General features: G+C 39.0%; 1 protein-coding gene across 6 annotated transcripts in view; it reads right to left on the bottom strand.

Annotated features, from left to right (window-relative positions):
* The window catches only part of nrxn2b (neurexin 2b), a 707860-nt gene that overhangs the window by 637913 nt on the left and 45455 nt on the right, over positions 1–24492 (bottom strand). The gene's annotated exons all lie outside the window — the stretch shown is intronic.

Below are 24492 nucleotides of genomic sequence, written 5' to 3'. Positions count from 1 at the left end.
GTATTTCATTTTTTGCTTTTTTTCAGTTCAAAGCTGACACTTCAAAAAAGTTTGCCTACAGCCATCTAAGTAAGTTTAGCAATTGTGTGGCTCCATACATCCCAAAAGACCCTGAATAAAAGAAATGTCTTATTTCATCTGCTTGATTCTTTGATATCCAGTAAAGAAAGCTGCCATCCACACGCAACACACACGCAACATAAGGTTTTCAACAGAATGAGGTAATATTTGATAAATCACAGCCCCCCATAGTGGTGCACACACACTTTACGGATATGCATATGCAAACACACACATCATTAAATCAAATGCAATTCAGATCGGAGTGCTGGAGAGTCAATAGCTATCTGAATAGCTGGTCTTGACCCTGGGGCTTGACCTAATCCCTAGCCATTAATTCTTAAGTGAGATTTAATTTCAATCTCATACAGTCTGCAATTAAAGCTAGGCTCACCCCTGCTCGTGCTCCCTTGTGCTATCCTGCCTCGCTTCAAAGTGACAATAGAGATGATATTGGCATACATGAGGAGGAGCGAAGAAGAGTGAGTGAAATACAGTGAAAGGGAGAGCTGCTACACTACAACCATGATCTCCAAAGGTCAAAGCTTAACATCAGTGGAAAAAGATTAGGGAGACTAGAGGGAAAAGAGAGCTGTATGATACAGCAGAGGGAGGAAAACAAGTAAAGACGGGACCATTTTTGTTTGGAAGACGACACACTGATAACACGACAAATGAATGCTGCCTTTAGATGGCTTTTGTGAGGTTATATTTGTAACATGGGTGTTACAAAGTGTCGCTGGAAGGGTGGGACATTGCATCACATATGTGAAAAAGCACAATGCATTACTAGGTTATGCATGCAAAACATAATTCTGATATCAGTCATATTTGGTTATTTTTTCTATTATCTACCTTTCTAAATTTATGCCCAAAATGTCGAGTGTCGAGTGCAGAGCTTCTTTACATGTCAATGAGTTTCTGACAGAAAAGGCTAAAGATATACGTAATGCTTTATGATTGCAGCTTTTCACAAATCTCATATGTATACATAAGACACCAAACACATGGCTAACTGTAAGTCTAGATGTTGTTAAATGCAAAGCACAGTGAGACAAAATGTCTACAAGTATGTGGCAGGCACACCATCCCTCTAGGAGTGATAAATTGAGGCTGGTTTATTTTGGTCTCACCAAAATAAACGTCTCCGAGACGGCGCTCTGTATCAGTATTTCAATACATTCTTTTCTCTTTTGCAAGAATATACACATAAGTATGTTCACTACACAATAATCACTTTATTAGAAGTAGAAACAATCTTATGTGCAAGCATGTATATTAATTGATTTATGCATTATATGTACATTTTATACAATGACATGTACAAGGGAACATTAAATAGATATTTAGTTTGAGAGTTTACATTCGTGCACCATTATGGGTACATAGCACAAAAACATTTCCTGGCCAAGAGATTTTTCTGTCTTGTTGGAGAGTTTCTACCACCAAAGACAACCAAACATTCCTTGCATTTCTTACTGCTGCGTTTATGAAGGTTACCACGCTGATAGTCAACATATCCTCTACGCTTTCTCTTTTTGCTTATTATATGATCTTAGCTGGCTTGCCTGACTGTACTGTTAAATCCCAAGGACACTGAGGAAACACAGCAAGTCTCAAGAGGTAACTAGAGCTCAGAGAATTGTACCATGCGCTTGTGATTGATTCAGGTTGCACATGCAGCTGTTTGGATTTAGCAAAGCTACTGTCCCTATGTGACTGTGCAGTGTTACGCTGAAGTGTGTGTAATCTACTAATTTCGGGACCTGCATCTGTTTCTTTTCAAATACTCCTCAGTGGCTCTCTCCATGGCACTTAAACCCATTGTTTTAACAAAGACAAAATCAGCCTTAGTCAGTTCCAGTTAAAAAAATATGGTTTACTATTGTTTTAATAGAATGCTTGCTTGATATCCCCCTGGCTAAAAAATCCAAACTAAGCTACAGCAATATACTAGACTTAAAACACAGTCTGTACCAAGTCTCATACACCCTGATCTTACTTAATTTGTACAAAAAGTAGAACCTCTACAACTCCCAGAACGTCTACACGGTCATGTAAGCCAGCACTGACCCATTTCCTCGCAGATTAACCCATGGGAATGTTTCTACTATCTTGACAAAAATTCTACCTCAGCACTGCTAAGGGTGTCTGGCTTAAATCACACTACAGTAGAGGTTTGTGGTGGAGGTGTGGTCCCTGGCTCAGGTGCAGGGGAGGGGTGGTGCAGTGAGCTTAAGGGGGCAGTGCTGGGCATTCTGCTGAGGCCACAGGTGGTGACGCTCCCACCACCTGGGACATTTACAAAGGTAGTCAAAGGTTTGATAGCTACCAACAACAGAAAACCAAGCCAGTTCCATTGGAGTACTGAATCAAACTGAATGGCGAAAGAACACAAACCATAACCACAACTTATTAAGGCAAACAAGTCTCAGCACAGCATAGAAATGTGGCTGTTGATTAATTGGCCAAAATGTATACAACAACTGGAAGAATGAGAGAGAGTAAGAGAGAGTGAGAAAGAAAGACAGCATGTGAGAGCCAGAGAGGGAGACATCAGTCACTCAAGTCACAATATCCCCGTGTAGGTGCCATGCTGTGATACAGATACCACAGCACTGAGACAGAGCAGAGAGAGATCAATAGAACAAGCCGCTTAGTTTGGTTTCTTAACCTGGTTGCTTTTAGACATTGCTTTCCCTTCCGACTATGGATTAATACAGTGTGGTGAAAAATTAATTTACAGCTGAATTTCCTATTTACAATCACCAACGGCAGTCAGGCAAAAACAGTAGACCTGATTAATATGCATTTTAAGTGTTGATGCAAAAGTGAAGGATCCATTCTTTCTAGTTATAATAATAGTGCCTTGAACAGAATTTTCTAATAGAAAAAATGACTTATCTACACTATCAACCTCCCAGTGAAAGCATTGTTTAATTTCATCTTCTACTACAATGTTTCACTTTAGACATTATCAGACGCCGGTTTAGTGAATGCCATCCTATTCTAGTCAAGGGGCTTAAATGCCACATACACCCAGTAAGGTAAAACTATACCATTTAACTAAATTATAGTACAGTATAGTATAGTCACCCATCCACTTCAGCTTATCCAATTCAGGATAGTGGGGACAGCTGGAATCTATCCCAGCTGCCATAGGACGAAATGCAAGGAGCACTCTGTAAAGTATATAGTATATAAAAAAATATAATAATAATAATAATAATACTTTCCTCAAGAATGAATTCCTTTTGTTACAGTCCTATTTTATCTGGGCTTTAATTGTACAGTATCTAAAACTGTGTGATGGATCAAAATAGCTTTAAATATGTATTTATGTAAATAAATGTAGTTGTTTTGTCAGGGTAAAATTAGTTTTGCTGTGTGCGCGTGCAAACGTGAGTTTTCTTGTTTAATTCATCTCTCACTGAGCTACGTCTTGGCTCCACGTCTGCAGATTCCCTGCTGTCCAGATTACACCTGTTGTGTGGGACTGTGCCAGGCTATCAACTTCCTCCTCCTGCACAGAGTTCAGTGCTGTGGATTTTTTTTCTATAGCTAAAGCTTAAGAAAAATGTATATAATAAAATCATGTAAAGTAAAACACTCACTATTCATACTATTCATGTGCACTAAGCATCACACACACAGCTTCTACATATAAGCAAATACACACACGGCATATCGTAGTCAGGCAGGAGCCATTAATCCTGGCCTGTGAGGAGCTCAGCAGTGTACCATCCGTCAGCATGAAGCTGTTGCTGCCACTGCTGTGCTCTAATTAACCAGAGAGGCACGCTGAGCCACTTTTAATATTCCTGGTCAAGTGGGAACACGAGGATTTAGTATGAGAAGGAAGAGCAAAGAGAATCATAGGCAGAGATGGCTGGCATCAAGTCATTTAAAAAAATTAAAGGAGAAAGAAGAGAGATGGAGAAAAGGCAGGGCTGTATTTCATTTGATACATTGAGTGAGACATTTCTAAGGAAGCTGTAAATTGAACTAGAGCTATCCAGACATCAATCAGACTGTCATTGTATCGTACATACTCTGTGTTTTGATATAAAACCCCTTTGGTGACCTTGGTGACAAAAGTTAGAACAAAATGATTGCTTAATAAAGAAAAACTAATGGAATCTGTATAGCACATGCTGAACAGACCCCTTTCAGTCACGTGAGTGGTGTGAACTAATAGAGGTGTGTAGCTCTTTATTCAACATCAGGCTACTGACTTTGATCAGTCTCGTCAGCTTTAAGCCACTAGTGACTAGCTCTGGCTGTTAGTGCTAACTGCGTTTAGCCTTGATAAGAAGATGCTAATGAAAGAGATCAAGGGCTTTAGCCTAGCTGTTAGTTCTGTAACAGCCAGATTCATAATGACTTTAGTGGGACTCCTTGTTGCTCCTTTTACTGTGACACTTTGACAGGCTGAATCATGGACAACAGATGCATTTGCTCTGCAAACTAAAATGTTGTAAGGTTGAAAAGAGAAGGCAGCTATAGAGGGTTTAGTTTGGTTTATTAAGATCCAGATTAGCAGTGTAGCAGCTATTCTTCCTGTGGTCACAAATCTTTACATTTTGACTGGGCATTGTGAAACATACACACATGTGCAACATAACATCATACTAGAAATAGAAAGATAAGTGCCCAACCAATAAAGGATTTTTAAAACTGATACTGACAGTGTTGATTCAAAAATCCAATCATTCAGCTTTTTCTTTTCTTCCAGACAGATGAAACATACACAGATTTCCCTGAAATTTGTTTTGTGTAGTTAATTATGATGGGAAGCATGGTGGTGCTGTGGTTAGCACTGTTGCCTCATAGTAAGATGGCCCTGGGCTCAAATCAATCCCTCCAGGACTTTTCTGTGTAGAGCTTTCATATTCTCTGCATCATACTCAGGCTTCTTCCCACACTCAAAAGACATGCTGTTAGCGGGCTTAGAGTAATTGGTGATTCTAAAGTGGCCCTTTGTTGATTCTGCAACAATGTGGCAGTTTGTCTAGTTTGCACCTCTCGCCTTTCAGTAACTAGGATAGGTTCCAGTCCCCCCGAGACCCTGAACTAAATAAGCGGAAGTAGATGGATGGATAGCTATTTATGAGTAAGATAATATGACAATGTAGTTTCAAAATAATCTCGTTTTATTGTTCAAACAACTTGTGGATTAGTAATTTACCCTCTGCCTTACTCGGCTTAGATCAACTGGTTGTAACGTTTATGGTGTCCCAAGCACATGTTGTCAACAAGGAAGTTGGAGAGTGCAACAAACTGTGCAACATGAACAGTAATTACATCAATGATTCTCTTAACTTTCTTCTTCTTTTTTTTTTAATTTATCATCAACTCTGAATGCCAATATATATCAGCAAATAGAAAATATCGACCTTTACTTAGAGATAAGTCTGTAAATTCTGCACCATCTTTTATTCCATGCAGTCTTTTCATTAGGTGACTCAGTAATCACCAATGTCAAGTATGAAAGCTTTTTAAAGGGAGTACTGTGTAGGAGAGGTTATTGAAGCTATTCTTGCTGATCGCATATCAGGTAAAAGATAAAATGCCCTCTGTGAGATGAAAAATCAAGCCAATCAATCAATCGAGCCAAAAAAAAAAACCTCCATTAAAGGGAGAGAGAAAGACACTGAGCATAAAGCAATAAATAGCACAGCAGACTCTAAGCCTGCAATTATGCTGTTTCAGAGTTTATGTACTGATAATCACACTATAGTATCAATATTAGTCTCATATTCATTATTGCTCGCATGTAGTGTTTTTAGTCAATTCATTTATTAACTCATAATCACTTATTTTAAAATATCAAAACATCAAAAGGCATGTGGTCCTCCGAACCGTCTCTGAGTTTGAACGATTCTTTGCGGAAAAAAGACAATTTGCTTATGACTTGTGAAAAGCCTCCACTGGCAATAGTTTGACATTGTTCTTTTGCAATGCAAAGCTCTCCAAAAAATAAGCAAGCATTCATTAAAGGAGCTGAAAGAAGGAAATCACCTGTCCTGTTTTTTCCTCCCTACTTTGACACTGACCTCCTCGTTATGCCTCACCTCCCTACTTTGGTCACAACCAACACATCACCAATATCAATTCGGTTCCACCTATTTCTAACATTTCAAGAAGTGTAAGAGCATGCAGACTTAAGATGTGGACAGTACTGTGGGTTACACTAAATAAAGAGGGTAACAATTATGTTTTTCTCTTAGATTTCCAAAAGGGGAAATTACGGCATCTGTTCATATGGCGCACAAGTGAATTTCAGATCACTAATTGGTGCTAAATGTATGGATATGTTCTTACAAACAAACAAAGGTAGCTCAGGCTATTTAAACCATTTTACAATGTACAGGTTGTTATATTTGTAAGTACACTGTTCCTCTTTTAGTTTCTTTGAGTAAAATACTGAATCCTACCTGTTCACAAGATTTAAGCTGCTTTGCATTCGTGAAGTGTAAAATGTTTGCTGGGGGGTTTGAGAGAATCTGAGCGGATGACTTTGTGTGCATGAGTGTGTGTGTGTGTATCCTGAAGCATGTGTGTGGTTGTCTTGGTGCCTGGAGATGTTTTGGTGGGAAGCACAAGGCTCGCTGGCCAGGCCTCAAGACTCTACTGTTCCAATTAACCAGCCCAGCAGCCTGCAGCTCTACTGGCCTTATCTGGAGACAGAGAGAGAGAGACGGATGGGGATGGTGGTGGTGGCATGAGTTGGGACACAGCAAGACAGAGTGGGTTGGAAGGCACACCAAAGAAAGGCTTGAGAGGGTGAAAGGGGGAGAAAGAGAATGAACAGAGAACTCACTTTACAACCAGCCAGCATTTCTGCAAATGCCTGCTTACTTATCATTATTCAACTCTGATCTCTTTGCACACACACTTTCATTTGCGCCTTCCTTCTCTTCAGATGAGGGGGAACAATTTTAGAAAGAAAAAAGATCCAGCAAGTTTGTTTAGGAATGGGGGAACTGAAAGTGTTCACCTGACAGGATTAGAAACATTTAAATGGTAAATGAGTGGACATTGTGCATATGTTCTGTTTTTATCCTTAAAAATGGCAAACAGCAAAAGCACTATTCTGTTCCTATAGCTACAGCTAAAAGTTCAGCTTATGTAAGCAGCAGAGCTCTAGTTATGATTAACAGATAAATGTGGGCCATGAATTTGCACACCTTGCGTTTTTTGGCCATATGACAAGTTTATTTCCAAAAACGAACTAAGTGTGTGAATGTGAGAGTGAATGAATAGTGGAATTGTAAAGCGCTTTGGGTGCCTAGAAAAGCGCTATATAAATGCAATCCATTAAATAAAAGTTTAATAAAAATTTTGACTTTTACTTGTGCATATATAAAACTAAAAGTGCGATTGCATTTCAACAGCATCATTTGTAACATCAGCATCATTATGCTTCTAACATTGCCTCTAGAAAATTGCACCAACAATAAAGAGAAACATTATCAACTTTGTATGACTGCAACCTCATCTTTCCTGCACGGCAACAACTGGCACAATTAGAGGCCATTTCAGATTCTTGAGTAGCCAGTGACAAGAAGTATATCAGCAGCAGCTGAACAGGTATATGCTCTCATCTGTAGCAATAAGAATCAGCAATTGTAAAATGTGGGTATGTGAGAGTAGACGAGGAAATTAATTATCTATATCTAAGCTATAATATAAGCCAAAATCTAATAACACTGAATTTCATTTATTAGACAGGGTTTGGGTGGTGGGTGGGGTAGGTTAGCAGGGGTGTGGGGTTCAGTTCTCATCACTGAATTATGGATGTAAAGGACAGAAGAAATGAGAGGGACAGCTGATAGTAAAAGTGAGATAGAGGCAGAGAGGGAGGGGTGGGAACTCTCAGGCACACGTGGCAATTCAGAGAGAATTGGCTGTGTTAAATGACAGTCGATTATCTTAAATATACTGTCAAAAAGCAATTTGCTTCTCTCGTGCCACAGGCCTGATATTTGCACCTTATTAGGAAGTCTGCCCTATATTTTAAGACGCCAACCTCCCGACCTCCTTCAGTTTCCGTGTACCCATAAGCCAGCTGTCTAACTGAGGACATTTTCAGGTGAAAAGGAGGTGAATAGAGCTGTGCATAGAAGCCTTTGATATAACAAAGTACTGTTATGTAACCACAATTAAAACAAAGAGGCTCTGCGATACATCGGTGTTATTCACACGGACAAAGGTGAGGTTATAATGAAGCTCTAAAGCGTAATCCTTTTGTCGAGATAAATCACTGTAGGTTGACTTTGGCTATTATAAAAACGATATAAAATTCACAACAGTTTATTTAAAAGAACCTGTTTGACGTCACCTTCTTATTTGTTGACTTCAAGACCTTTTTTAAGACAAACTCTAAAATTCGAACAGCCACAGCTGCAGATTTGTACATGAAACTTTTCAGTATCCAAGCTACTGCATCAGTGATGCTGCACACAAATCAGAAGAATGAAACACATGCACAGTAGAGACCTGGGGACAGGCAGAGGTAATAAACCAGAGCCACGACATCTTACTCAACATTCCAACTAAAAGAGCTCCACTGATCTCGGTGCGCCGATATGATAACTATGAGTCAAGGCTCACCAATATCTGCAGCAGGTGAGCAATGTGTTTAATTTCACAGGCCTTATAGGCTCGCTGAGCTCATTACTGGCCTCTCAATTCACTCACTACACTTGGGATATTGATCTGGGTAATATAGTTAAAAAGATGTGTGCTACAAAGACACCTCACCAAGCAGTACGTAGTCCAGTTCAAGTGTGCTAGTTCAGTATCAGTTCTGCCTCTACCCACTTCTTTTTTCTTGTCTTTTGAGGAGCTATGAAGGAAACCACCAAGAATAACTGATGAAAAACGGAAGTGACACTGCTCTGAAAACACTGATTCAGTTCTCCTTTAGTTCAGCTCTAAATGTGAAAGCGCGGGAACATGCACAGGCATGCCATGTCGCTTTGTGACTCAGGACAAAAAAAAATGTGCCAAGAATTTGGTATGAAAAGATATAAGGTGACATACAGCTTTGTGTGTGTGAACATACACGGACATGCATGGGAAGCTGTTAAAAAAAGGGTACAGATAATGCACGTACACTATTTGCAAGTCTCTGAGAAGAAGTATGCTCGGAAGGAAGAGATGAGAAAACACAGGGCGGGTTTTTTATTTTAAAAATCACTGATTTCTGTATTTTTTGCAGTAGGGGACAAAGTGGGGATTTGATTATGTAAGCTAATGCTCACTCCCCCCCTCTGAACAAAAGCTCGCACAGTGGAGAGTGAAATTTTTGAGCATCCGACCTGAACTTGCAAGACAAACTGCATCATCCTACCAACAGCCTCAGTGGGGATATTACAGACAGGATAATTTATGACCCCTGCTATAAAATAATATTACACCGGCTGCCTCTGAGGCCAATTGAAACCTCTCAGTGCCTGGCAATTTATTGCCGAAACCAAGTGGAAAAGCTAAAGGACAATGATCAATACAAAACCGAGTACCCATATGCACTGACGGTGACCTTGTAAAATCTGTCCATCTAGGAGGAGGTGTGAATGTTGTCTCAGGTGAGTTTGTTCAGTCATTTCAAATGGTGTTGTTCTAAGATGAAGTTAATATACAAGCCTATTGATTGCTGGCATACCAGTGGTTGTTATGCACAGTGCATTGGTAATGAATGTGTTTACCTGCATTCATTTAACATTAAGCTTCTCCTTATATTAGTTCATCTTTCAGTGCATCGACTACAGAGTTGAGCTCAGTCAGAGCAGTCAGTGTCTCAGAAATCTTCTGTTGTGCCAAACATGAAATTAAATTTAGTAAGAGGGTTTGGCTGGATGCATAAAGTAATGATGATGCGCTATATGTAGGAAGGGTAGAATGCTTTGTGTTTTGTCATTACATTTACATTGTCATGCGTTTTGTAATTTAGCTGTGAAGTTTCCATGGAAACTAATTGAAATGTTATTAAAAATACAGTTAATGATCATTTAAAATGCGAAGAAATAAGAAACTGTAAACAAGGTTTAAAAACGTAATTGTTTTCAGCCAGTGAAATAATGTTTCGACTTAGAGTTATCATAATATTTCATTTTAGGCAATAAAAGTAGGCAACGTCTTCTGAGCATAAATTTACAGAGCAGAGCCACACATGACAATGGCAATTTTATTTACATAAGACATTTCATTACATGAAAACAGTGGAAACAGGAAAGCAGAACAAAACAAAAACAATGTACGCCTTCATGAGTGAGGGTGTACATATTAAACATATAAATAGCAGTTAATGTCTACTACCAAGCAGTGTTGGGTAAGTTACTTTAAATTAGTAACTTAGTTACATTACTAGTTACTTCTATCAAAAGTAACTCAGTTACTTCAAGTTACTCGTTACTTTCAGAGTAACTAGTTACTAGGGAAAGTAACTTTGGTTTTACTCAGAATTCTCTTGTTAATGTGTTGCTTCCATAACTTTGCCAGTCTTCTAGCTTGCTTATTGCCACCAGTGCACTGTGCCACCTACCAATAGAAAGGAAAAAAATCATGTGCACATTTCCACGAGAGAAATCCCACGCCTGGACCGTCGTTGACCGCCGCATGATTCTAGACTGCTTTTTACATCCAACACAAAAACTGCAGTCGTGGTGCTTTCGATTGTACTCAGAACTCAGAAATTCTGAATAGGAAGATGTAGGTAACACCAGACTGCAGATGAGCTGCATACAGGGCTGGACTGGGACAAAAAAAAATCGTCCTGGGGAATTTGACTAGAGACCGGCCCACCATTATAGGAAAAATCATAAAGCCTTTGAATGAAAACAAGCACTGTTGTGACAGTGATGTACACTGTTCTGATGGTATATACTGTATGTATCAATCTATCAATTGTTTGTTGTAAGACTCAGATAATTATTTTTTTTAAAGCTAGACATTTTAAATGAGAATAAGAAAGAAAAGTATTTCTTTGTGCCCCCCTTTCCCTGTTAATACCCTACCTGGGCCCCTGGCAACACTTTGCTAGACCCGCCCCTGCACAGTTACCAGCTGTCAGCTACTTAGAAAAGGATCCTGGTGTTATTTGTCTCTCAGAAACAGTTCATAACTTCCCTTCAACTCATTCATGTTAACTAAAAGGTAAACCTGTTTCTCCATCACAGCTCTGATGGTTCAGTAAGGACATCTCCTGGTTTCATCTTCATGTTTCCCTCTCACCAGATAACCAAACCGACATCATGACCAGCAGCTTTTTTGCAGCTGTGGCTCCAGCAAACATCAGCTGATACTAGAAATTAATATTAAATAAATTCTAACAACAGCTGATCAAACGTGCTGCTGTTGTTTAGTGCGACATCCGCTGGTTTCCTCTTTCTGGCGCAAAGTGGGCAATAAATAAACAAGAGAGAAAAGCCGATCAGCTGATCACTGATCAGTTTCATGATTGAAGTAGAAACAGGAGAGGGAGGGTGAGAGGATGAGAGAAGAAGAGGCAGCTGTGCAGCGTAAACACAGAGTAACTCCAGCTTTGTGTCTTTTTCATTGTAGCTGAAGTCCGGGACAAAATGTTCATTTTCACCTCAATACGAAAAGCATGATATTTTCTCTGAATACGAGACGATTCCGTTTTTTACGGGACGGTTGGCAACTCTAATAATTAACCATATGAACAAAATAAAGTTCAACATCAGTAACATAGCACCACCCAGCTGTATAGAAACTCCGTCATGTTAGCTAGCACGCAGTACGAAAAAGTCAGAATAACGAAAATAAACTCCACCTAAACTTGGTTCATATCTGACCCAGATGGACTGCAGGTCATAACTTCTTACCTGAAGTTCAGTTCACCTGACACTCTCGGACCAGCGGCCGCTTCGGGTCTCTGCTCCTCTTGCCTCCCTTTTCCTTCATCCACCTGCTGGCTTCCACCACTTGCTAATGTTATTGAATCTGTGTAAGCTCCGCGATAGCCACCACACGAAGTAACGAATAACGAGCCTATCTAAATCCCAGTAACGAGTAACGCGTTCCTGGTTTTGGCATAATAACTAGTTACCGTGCTCATTACCACAATAATAACGTTGTTACTGTAACGCGTTACTTAATAACGCGTTAGTCCCAACACTGCTACCAAGTAACTATAGTAATATAACTATAGTAATCTCAGTGTGTATGAAATAAAGTTGGTACCAATGCCAAGAACTTTAACCAGAGGAGTTAATGTGGAGTTATGTGTACTTTAACAGACATTTTCATTTTTATTTATTATTTATGTATTTATTTATTTAATTAGGTGACACAGACTTTAAACAAAACCGAACATAATTTAAAAAAAACAGATGATGAAGTTTTGTTCCAATGCCTGACTGCTATTTCCAGAGTACATTTAGAGTTTTTTTAGTTTTTTGACCACAAAAAAAACCCACACTTGATGGATTTCCTGGCCTCTTCAATCACTTATATACTGGACACCAATCTTCCGATGCTGCCTGTGCATCTTTTGCAGCAGGACTTTTCCGTTCAACATCATATTTTTGCAAAGCGAGCATAAAATGTCATGCTTACAGCCTTCTTCTATAAGCCTTGCATAAAGTGTCAATGTCAAAGAGTAACTTTGAATCTAAAGTGACAACAATTCACAGCCATATTCACAGTCAAATAAAGGGTTTGCACATTTAGTTTCATTTACTTTGGACCGGTACTCATGGAGCTATTTACTGCAAGATGGCCCACCACTCGTCTATGAACATGAGATAAAATGAAGGTTGAGTTAAAAGATGGGTGCAGCCAGACTGGGAGTACAGAATAAACTTACTTTACTCACTCACTTCATGATCTCAATCTTTTAAATGTTTGTAAGAAGTGAGGTACATTTATCTCATTTATTACCATGATATTTTCTAAAAACTGCATGCTTTGAGGACAGGGATAAGATGGGTTCACTATATTGTCTGTAGCTGAATATTAAAACATCTTTCTTCACATGTTATTTCTTTATCAATCTCCTACAATGATCCCTCCAAACTCCCTCCTCCACATTCTTGCCAAGTTGTGACTTGTTCCAAGTTCTAGCTAAATTGTGAAAAAAAAGTGTCAACTGCGACATCAGTGAACTTAAACAAGCGCTCCCTTTTACCACAAAAGTACAGTAAGAATTATGCACATGTCTAACTGGATATACCTTATAACTTTTACAATTCACACTGTGGAATGCTCCTGCTGTATGTGTGTATATAAGTGTGCTTGTGTGAGCAGCATAATATGAAACCAGGTGATGGGACTTGGACGTGTGCCTGGGAGCGTTTGCATGCGTTCAAAAAACATGCCTGCATATTGAGGCACACAATGTGGAGCATTGTGACAAGCATTACGGGAGATAATGGAGAAAGCCCGAACCATGTTGGGAGCAGGAAGGTAAGAGGAACAGAGCGAGGAGAGAACATCCAATTCAATTTCGAAACGGTGCCGGCTCACAGTACAAACACAAAGGCTTCATTACAGGAGGATCCCTGTTGAAGGCTGGAGCTAATTCACCATTTTCAAGCACAAGAAGAGAAAACATAAGGGAGGGAAGGAGAGAGGGAGCAACAAAGAGATCAGCAAGCCAAAGAGGTGATGTGACATAACGGCGGGAGAAAAGGGACGGAATCAAGAACAGACCCAGCAGCAGTTATTTTGCTCTGAAGGAGAGAGTGTTCACGACCAAAAGTGCCACTAAGAGCATACTAATGCCCTATTAGAATGTAGCACTGAGCAGGAGAGTAATGACTCCCATTATGTGTCCCCACACATGTGTGAACAAGGGGCATGTTATTGCATTTATAAATCTGGTTAAGTGATCAACATTATAAATAAATGACTAGTTGCCCAGAGCATGGACGAGGCTAAAAATAGAATTGTGTAATGATAAACACAAATGAGATTGCTGTTTTTATTCTGATTGTGTTTGTCAGATATGTGTTAAATCGCCGCTACAGTAACTTTAGGATATTTGTGAAACATTGTGTTGTTGTTGCTGTTTACATTTATATAGAACCATTGCAAAGCGGATGCGCCTACTTCCTCTCATTTTCTCAGCCAACGATGCTAAATATCCACCAAGTGTCTTATTGATGAACCCATTGATCTGTGCGCACATGAGACTGTTGTCAGGTGACAACCAGAGGACTTCAGTAATAGCGCTATTAGTTTCATGCAGTGGACAATAAGTGTGTGAGAGCAAAAGAGCCTTTTGCTAAAGGCTGAAGGTCAGTGAATAACTGACCCCCTCCTATCCACCCCACCCCCACACATATGACACAAACTGCGAACCCCTGAAGCACGACTACATCGTAGAGGTGTCTCCGGTTTGCACACGCAAAAGCACACAGCAACGCACAAGCGCAGGGGCAGGGAAAGAACTTGAGGTTTGTGGTCCCAGGTGTAATGCCTCTCAGCTGGGTGTAAATCAAACTGTGGCCAGTGGACAGGATGTTGATGAAAACAACAAAAAATAAAGAAATAAAAAAAACCCGAGAGACAGACAGTGAGACACAGACCGAGAGAGACAGAATAGTGTCAGAGCAGATTAAAAATTCATGGCTTTGCTCTTGCTGATGTAAGAATGAGTGCCTTCATTTGTTGCCTGTCACCTCTGGGAACTCATGGGACCAATTGGAGGAGGGACAGAAGGACATGAGTGGAACCAAACGGAGAGGCTATACCATCAGTTCACAGCGGGCAGCAACAAAAGAGATGAAAAAGAAAGAGGAGAACTGGAAGTGAAGTACGATTCACACTCGGGTGTGAAAAGGGTTGAGAGGGATTAACATGAGAGTTTATTATGTGGAGATTGCACAAACTATAATGGCTCAAATAAAGCCAGGCCTTCAAGATGTGACACACCGACCATGAAAAGAACCATTAAGGAACACGGCCCTTGCAAATCATCACTTGCGCTCTAACAATAACTTGGCTAAACAATTTGAACTCAGGAAGAAAATGATCAGCGGCAGAGCAACTTCTGCCTTTTACAATGCACAAGTAGTGATGGCACATCAGCACATCACAGATAAAACTAAAGATAAGATGAATACAGGATAACGGGTCACAAAACTCCTCCCAAACCCTCTCCTGTGATTAAAAGTAGTGTAACTGCAATTAACAAAAGAGATTTTAAATAATTGATTGCATATGAGCTACATGAGAGTGCATCCAATAGAGCTGCCGGCATGGATGTAAATATCCTGGGATGTACTGATGAACTGATAATAGCAAATGAGTACATGACATATGTGCAGATGCGTCAGTGTGTGTGTTTGGACAGCTGAAATGATGGTGTGACTAGTTGATAATGAGTTTTCATATTCTTGTCATTTGTTTTAAATAACAAAAGTAGTAAATAGCTGTAATTATAATACTTTCAGCAGGGGCGAGTAAAAAACAAACAAAAAGAAAACAAAGAAAGTACAACTCCAATTAAATATTGCTAATTCTGATATTTAAATCCAATCATTAGTCACTGTTTGTCTTGCGTAACATATTTGGAGTGATTACTCACTCTTGTTGTGAATCATTAAGACAGCTGGAAATCCTACCACTGCTACCACAGTGATAATTTAATAACACAGCTATCCACTTTGATCATGATGTTATAGCTTTGCTATTCTAACACCTAACACACCTAAACTAACATAACCTGACATAATGGAACAAACACGGAACAACTGTGTATTAAATGCGAAACATTGGGCAGTGAAATAATAATAAATGAGTGAAGTGCAGACTGTATTATTTATACAAAGAATCAAAAACGGGACAATAGAACTGGTAAAAAAAAAAAATACATACTTGAAGCTTATTTACTTAAGAAATAGTTTAATTTACCGAAAACTGAAACTGTTCACATCCAGTTCTCAGGTAAATTCATTAAACCCATAATGTCTTGTAGGTCTCTGTATTATACGGCAATGTAAGGATATTAAAGCATATAAAATTATTATCAATAAATCAGAAAAGAATCATAAAATAATTACAGCTGACTCAGTAAAATCTTTATGAAAATACAGTCAGTAATAGTCTATGGTACTCTCCATTTTTTATAAGACTTCCAACACAGCAGACTAAATGTCCTCCTTTTCTAAAGAACATGAGATTATACAATCAAATCACTCATTTTACTCTATATTTTTGATTTGACTAGATATTTAGGTGTATTTCAAGGTAAAGGCAAGGTAAAAATTGAGATAATAATAGTTCCCTATTGTTTAATTGTCATAACTAGTTGAGATCAGGAGATCATTAATTGATTGATTGATTGTGATCTGTGTATCGCATAGGCACATCTGTGGGAGCCAGAATTCTGGCTGGGGTGTACAGGAGTACTTATGTCACATATTGATATGCAGATCAACTTATTTGTAAGTTTATGTAATGTGTTTTTTTTCTGGATTTTTGCTTGATGTTCTGTCTCTGTTGATTAAAATGAAACTACCTTAAAATTAGAGACTTCATTTTTTTGTAAGTATCAAACTTAGCAGTAAGTTTCTCCCACTGTATAAAGAGTACATGTTTACGTGACAATTATTTACACTTCCAACAATTATGAAAACAAACCAAACCAGGATTATTACTCTTTTGCATTCACCTTTGCTACAGAGCTCTTATTTTGTCTTGTGCTATAAATTCAGTGCAGCCTCTCTCTTCAGAGAAGTGCACCTGCTTTTACGCCCCAACTCACACACTCACAGCTCAAGCCAAGAAAACTCAGAGTCAGCAAAATCTATGTAGAGGAAATAAAAGCCACTGGGTTTATGCATAAGAACCTACAGAAGGATTACTGTAGTAATGGCTGAAAGCAGGTGCATCTGTCTCAAGACTGCCAAACGTCTCGCATCCAGTCCACTTTTGGTAGCTTGACAGTAGTGTTAGTTTCTGTCTGCTCTGGCAGCTCCCATCACTCTCTTCTGTAGCTGCCATGTAGGTCTCCCAGGTTCACTGCCACCTGTGGCTTTCTGTGTTCCCATCAGCACCCTCAAACATGAAGCCATGGAGGCAGGCCAGCAGAGACCAGCTGCCTATCCAAAATGGGCTTGATAGTCTCAATGAATGACCCATTAACCCATTATTATATAATCACGATTGCAACCCTTGGTATATTCAAGAGGACCTATATATCCCAAGTATTCCAGTTTTGACTTAAACTTTTATGCTATTATTTCCAATAATCATCAGTGAATATTATAGCTATGAAAAATATGAAATATTAAGTATAAATATTACAAAAATGTTCTTTTGTGCATCAAGTGAGTATTAAGGTATGCCGATCAATATGAAGAGATATTTGAGATGCTGAAAAGCACTCACAATATGTGTGTCAGTGCTGAGTAAAAGTTCGGTCTAAAAAATCTAACACGCCTCTAGATTCAAACGTATGTTCATTTAATAACTGACAGTCTTCAATCTCAACATCTGAAAGTTTCAAGTTGAAATTTGTGTAAAAGAAAACCTTAAACGATCTAACAATGTAAAGACAAATATAGTGCAGATGGTAATACAGGTAATGGGATGCAATAACTCATATCGTACACGTGGGTATTACAATAGGCCAGTCGCAGTTACTTTAAAAGGAGTGAACAACCAGTTTAACATTACCTGGGAAAGTAAACATGTCTTGGTCATACATGAGCTGGTAATGAAGGCCAGCTGAAGTACTTTGGAGGCACTGAATGAGCCCAAGCCCAGTCTACCTCACTTCAGCCGAGGCTAACATATCAGGAGGAAAAAACTGTCATATACATTTAACGTTTAGTCAAATTATGTCATTAAGATTTGCTGTAATAAGATATAATTATACAACCAGGGAAAACGGATATTTTTGGGACAAATGCATATTATTTCAAAGCAAGCAATTTTCAGTTTTTCCACACTTTCACACTTTGTGGCACTAAATTATTGGTGTTACATTTAAAAACAAAAATAGTAAAGCAGTTGATGTATAAATGTATTTATGCTGGTTTATTCTGTTGTTGCTTTTTGTGAGTCTATAATATTCATTATCCCAGTTAGTAATATATCATTTTGAATATTAAGCATAAATCATTCCGATGCCACTCTTGGAGCTGAATATACTACAACTTTAAATTAAAAACCATAGATGTGTAAAAATATGCCAGGCTGACAATAGGATGATGTAAACAATACTGCTCAGTTTTTTAGTAAGGGGAGTTGCTAATTTTGCCAAATGTTAATTTTTGTATTATTGATTAAAAGATTTTCTGCAAGTTTGCAAATTCTTCGTCTGATTCCACAACATTTATCGTTGTGGATTGCAACCTAACAACAACAACAAAATTCTTCTTAGGGTCCCATGAAGGCTTTGTATGCACTATTTTATAAAAGCAATAATGTAAACGGGGTTTGATTTGATGTAGCCTGATGGCGTGGGACAGTAAAAACAAAAAAAAAAGATTCACTGACCAGCTAATTCTAATTGTCCATCTGAACCAGTGAAAGTGTTGCCACCATTTGAGTTTACTTGTGAAGCTTAAATGATTAAATGAATCCTCACTTACAAGTATTTTTTGGATGGAAAGTATTGTTTTTAATGCATGTATGCAAACTGCTTGCTTAGCGTCTTAATATTTTTTTGTGGACCAGCAAAATTATGCAAGTAAAAGTTTGATCCAACCTGGAGGAACAAGTTTTTCTTGGAAATGAGACATTGAGTTCAATAAATGTTAAATTAAAAATAAAATAAAGTATGTTAAAAAATACTAGTAAGCAGTCCAAATGAGGTACTGAAGCATTTCAGTCTTAAAAGTCAGTCTATACTTAGAAGATGAAGACAACAAGGGCAGGCAAGAACGGAAGCGACTGAGCGAGAATAAAAAGGGTAAAGAAAAGCCTTAGGGTATCAGGAGGAGCTAGGGCTGGAAAAGATGATGCGGATGATTAACGATGCCAGCTCCATATGGATGAAAAAGAATGGGCAAAGTCCGGTTTGCATTGTTGGGGAGACCCAGAGGCAGAGATATAGGTAGCTGATGCTGACCCCAGGGCAAGAGCGAGCGTTGACACAAAAGCAGCAGTCCTTCAGCAGCTTCTCCTTCGCCACCATCAATATTATTTTCTCGTCCTTACTGCAGAGTAACTCACAGATGACCTTTCAAGAACAGAAGTCAGTCATCACTAACTTGCTTCAATTTGTCTTCGAAGGATATGTGCAAATCAGCTTTCATTAAAAAACACAGTGTAACCTCTATTCCTTTGAAATCAGATGATCAAGGATAATATGAGCGCAGACATCACATTTCAACATAATTGCAGTTTGACTTTTTAGTCTTCGAATGTTTGTTAAGAAGCACTGAGAACAAATCATTAGGGAAAGAGGGAAACACGATTTCATGGAAGCTGCAGCTTCCTCAGGACTGGAGGTGAGGGAGTTGCTCAACTGACTGATTGCTGCCTTTGAAACTGAAGGACTTGATCAATTATTAAACAGGATCTTTTAACAAGGTAAAGTGCCTTGACTAGAGGCTATAAAGCTAGCCCATCAAGATATGTATAACTTGTCTGCCCAGTAGAATAATTTATACTGAAAGTCACAATATGCATTTTTGAGTGCACAGAACAGCACACATAGACATTAGGGTCAGTGCTTGTACCTGCAGTTGTTTCATTAACCTTTGACATATCTGATTAATTCTGATTTTAAATATACTGCAACAGTAAGCATACCAGTGACACAATATAGTCATAACAATTACATGTCCTAATTTTAGTATGTTACATTTTGGTTGATGGCTAAAGGTTAGAGCATCGCAAAGCCTTTTTAACCGCTGCCTTGTTTTGTAAAGTGCGGATAGTGGATGATAGTCAAAAATTGATTAAGTGCAGCTTTAATCCACAGGACTGTCATCAACAACAGTGGGGTTGACTCTGTACGTACCTCCCTTGCACTGGCTTATGCACACAGTACACTCTGATTTCCATGACTAACAATTCTTCTGTAATCAATAAGCCCCTCCACTGTTCACTACACTGCTCCCCCCCCACTAACTCTTGTTTGCTTTAATCCATTCGGTGTTCTGGTCATATTTAACAACATATGGATGGAGGCCATCCCAGAAAATAATGAAGAAACCTTGTAATTGCCTGACAACAATGGAGTTTTGTGTTTGTCTTTAATGGTGCAGGGGTGTGTAAGGCACATAATTAAACCATTTTCACCTCGTTTTCAACATTTAATTGCAGCAGACTGGCATAAAATCTGACTGCACAAAAAGATTTGTGGAGAAGGCTGTAATTTTCTTCAACTAAGGGTAGAAGCAAACATCTGGGATGTGGTTTAGGTTTTTTTTATTGTTTGCTTGGGTTTTGTTTTCAATATTATACTTTTTCTTTTTACACTTTGCTCATGCTTCACTAAAAAAAGAACACTTTTGTCTAGACCAGTCGCTGTACACTTGTCACTAGGGATGGGTATCGTTTAGATTTTATCCGATACCGGTGCCAAATCGATACTTTTGAAACGGTGCCGGTGCTCAAACGGTGCTCAAACCGGTGCTTAAAGAATGGAGAACACAAAATTGGTCCAAAAACCTGTTCAGCTGTTTTTTGTAAAAAGATAACAATGTTAGCCTTTTCTGCAGCTATGGGGCATATATGGTATCACTCTTGGCTGGAAGCAGTGCTTAAACAATGGAAAAAAACACAAACTTTATCCAAAAACCTCTCATGTTCAGCTGTTTCCCTCTTTTTCTTTGGTCATTTTAGCCTTTTTGGCCAGGGTGAAGGGAGTATCTGCCATCAAACAAGAAGACAGCCGCATGTAGCTATGATGATGTTTGCTAGTTCACCTTACATGCATTAATGTAATAACGTGGTTAGCCTACTCAATGTAAATTACACACGAACAACATGAAGCTACTCACGCAGAGAAGAACGGCTGCTGCTGCATCATCATCCTCATCATTTCTGCTACACTGGCAGGGCTAGGGGCCAGGACTCTATTCTTTGGGCTTTTGGGGGATGTTGCTCCGGGTCTGATAACTGGCAACCCACCCGCAGTAGATGTGCTCGGTGTGAGGTCTCGCAGCAAGCTATCAAATACGGCGCATTTCTCGGCTTTTAAAAAAAACGCTATGCGTCGCCAGGTGTTTCATCGGATTTGAGGTGTTACCTCCTTTGACAGTATCACAGTATCAGCTTAAAGCACTTGTTGCAGGCTGCTGAGTTTGCATCTTTTGCTGTGAAGTACAGCCAGACTTTTGACCGCTTCGCCTTGGGCATTTTTAATCTGTAGCTCTGCTCTAAAAGAACGTACGTACCTGGCCCCGCCTACTATCCTCGGAAACGTAAAATGATTGGCTAGAAGTGTATCACAGCTCAGGAAAAAAAAAGCACAGAAATAAAGCACCGAAATGTGCGCTGCTTTTCGCTCTGGTTACTACCGTTTATGTCAGAACCGGTGCAACACCGGTACCCATCCCTACTTGTCACTCAACGGCACCTTTGCATGAACACACAACCACCAGTTCAAACAAAGGCACATCTATTTGCTCTACCATTTGACACCCCATATAAGATTTCAAACATGGAGAGAGAATGTGCAAACATCACTGATGGTCAGTAAGGTGACTTCAGCTGACTTCATCTTAATTGTGCACTTTACCAAGCGCCACTCCATAACAGTTCAGTTAATTGAACTGGGTACAGAGAGCATGTTGAAAGAAAGATTAGATTTGATGAGAAAATATTCAGTTTGCACAATTGCAGCTTTAATTAAAACCAAGATTGACCAAAGAGGAAGGGAAGCCACTGGCCAATAAAGGTAAAGGTTATCGTCCTGGTGGACGTGCAGTAAATATAATAACTGCTTTGAACAAAACTGATGAGCATAGTGCTGCTCTGAGCAATTTATATGCAATTTAAACCCATGTTGAAAACAACTCAGCTATGATGCAAGTTGATGATATATTGTTGAGTATAATGGAAACTCTTTCTTTATATCCAACCCTAAAGATGTTCTTCCATGAGCACAAAATCTTGAAAGATCTTTAAGGTAATTCCCCCTTTAAACACACACACACACACACACACACACACACACACACACACACACACACACACACACACACACACACACACACACACACACACACACATATATATCAAAAGCTATATCAAGATTGCGGGCCATTAACACAGATTCTCAATAGTACACTGAGTTACTAAAACACAACCTAGAACATAAAATATGTGAATCATATTATAAAGAATATTTACACTATAAATGAAAAAAAACAAAACTGTTCCAAGAAGGTATAATACAGAATGAGGAATATGGAGTCTTATGTCTGAAGGTTGTGTTTACTTGTCACAGCAGCAAGAGTTTTAGTATAGTTGCAGGGAGAATGGAAGGAATGATTTCCTGAAGCATTGTTTATGGCAGTGTGGTTAAATATATATATTAACATATGGAGGTGTTTCTTAATATTGACTAGTTGTTACATAAAAAAACAACAACAAACACCATAAATAACATGGATGGCCAGCAAGTAAAATCTATTTAAGGTGAAGTCTAAACATCATATTTTTGAGACTCATAAAGTTGATGCTTTAAGAGTGCTGATTCAGAACTAGAGATGAGTTTAGTCACCACATCTTGAAGAAAGCGATAAGCGTTTGGAATGGTGTGAAGGACAGAATAAAAGCTCTAAGAATTGGCCATGCTGTGGTTTTATGAAAAATGTAGTTGGGTGTTTGAGTGATAGTGAGGTTTGAGTGATAGTGAGCTCACCAAAACCCCAAGCTGCCTGAACACAAGCTTAAATCTGAGTCCCCAAGCCAGATGGGGATCAAATCTATGGCTAAAGCCAGTTGCAAATAACTGAGCAGCAACCTGCTATTTCATGTTCCCTACTCTGATCTTAAGACTAGACTCTTCAGTCCTGCGGGGCACAATATCGACAATCGAAAATCAAACACTTAACACACAGTAACAGATCTCCAAAATGAACTCTCAGGAGGGGAGTGTTTTAACGCCTCGTCGTCTACAAAGCTGTTCCACAGAACCCAATTTAGAAATGACCTTTTCTAAATTCTAAACTCAGTTTTCATTAAGTTGATTGAATTTTAAAAAGCACCATACTCGTGGTCAGGCAATTACAAACTCTTTAAAATACTAAATCTCGGTCAGCCCTCGTTAGGTTGGTCATAAACTTTTTAAGTGTGGTTATTACTTCACACATCATCAATGAGGATAGACAGGCTATTGTGTACTTGTGAGTATTTGTTTGAATCATGATCATAGCAAAACACTCGGGAAAACTACAGCGCCAGCTTTTCCAAGCCAGCCCTACCAGTAACTCAAGGCCCTCTTGTTGAGTGAATGAAAAAAAGAGAGATCATCAATGTGACATGCTGGACAGGATGACAAAAAGCAAGAGAGCGAGCTAGACAGAAAGGGAGGAGGGCCATCATGTACAACCCATATTGATACAGCACTCAATAATCCCCACATCCAATTCAATACATGTGCTTATGTTGCAAACAGCCTTAAAAGCTCAGTCTTAAATCTTTATGACTGGTGTCCTCATAAACTTCTCCATGAACCCTTTTCTCTGTGGAGACTTGCTGATGCCTCACACAAAGTTTTTATTGCGAGGCATCCGACTGTATGAACCTAAAAGAACAAGGAGAAAGAAGAGTGCCATCCTTATAAAACTCTGCCCTCTGTTTTCATTAGATGAGGTTTCCAATATCTTTTGAAGTAAACAATTAAAATACTGAACCACCTTTTTTAAGACAGAATTGGCATCATTCCTGCCCAATAGATTTTTAACATATGTCTAGCAAAGTTATAACTCAAGTTAAATACAACACTGATTGCCAAGTCCAATATCTCAGTAGATCAAATTCCCCTAAATTTCAGTATCGGCTTTGGAAACTGAACTGTTTAATAACCCCATATAAATCCATATAATTATGTTCATTGAGGGCACGCTATGTAAATAGGTTGATCATTACATTGCTGGTCTCCACAGCATGTTGTACACTGAGTAGATGTGACCCTGATTCACCTTTGTTTGCCCGTGCTATCAATTTGCAAGTATGAGGGGAATTCCAGCCAAGCATGTCGCAAAGTCAGGGCAAATGCCGTCCACCCACACATAAATGAACTCATTAATATGGTGGCTTCCACATTGTCTCGCATTGCATCGAAACGTAAAGTGCTGATTCAAATGTACCCTTGAGGCCCCGTAATTAATGTTATAGTTGCCCTGTTCTTTCACCTTGCTCTGTTTGCCTTTCGTGGTGTCTACATCACATATTTATCCTGACCCACTTTGAATTCCCTCATACTCTACAATTTATTACCTAAAACAATAGCACGGTGATAAAAACATATTGCAGTGGGCTGACATGGGA

This window comes from Mchenga conophoros, linkage group LG3, assembly GCF_057382185.1.
Source record: "Mchenga conophoros isolate Kocher_MC1m ecotype Shallow Benthic linkage group LG3, M_conophoros_male_GT1.1, whole genome shotgun sequence".
NCBI lineage: Eukaryota > Metazoa > Chordata > Actinopteri > Cichliformes > Cichlidae > Mchenga > Mchenga conophoros.
This window is presented reverse-complemented; position numbering and strand designations above follow the sequence as displayed.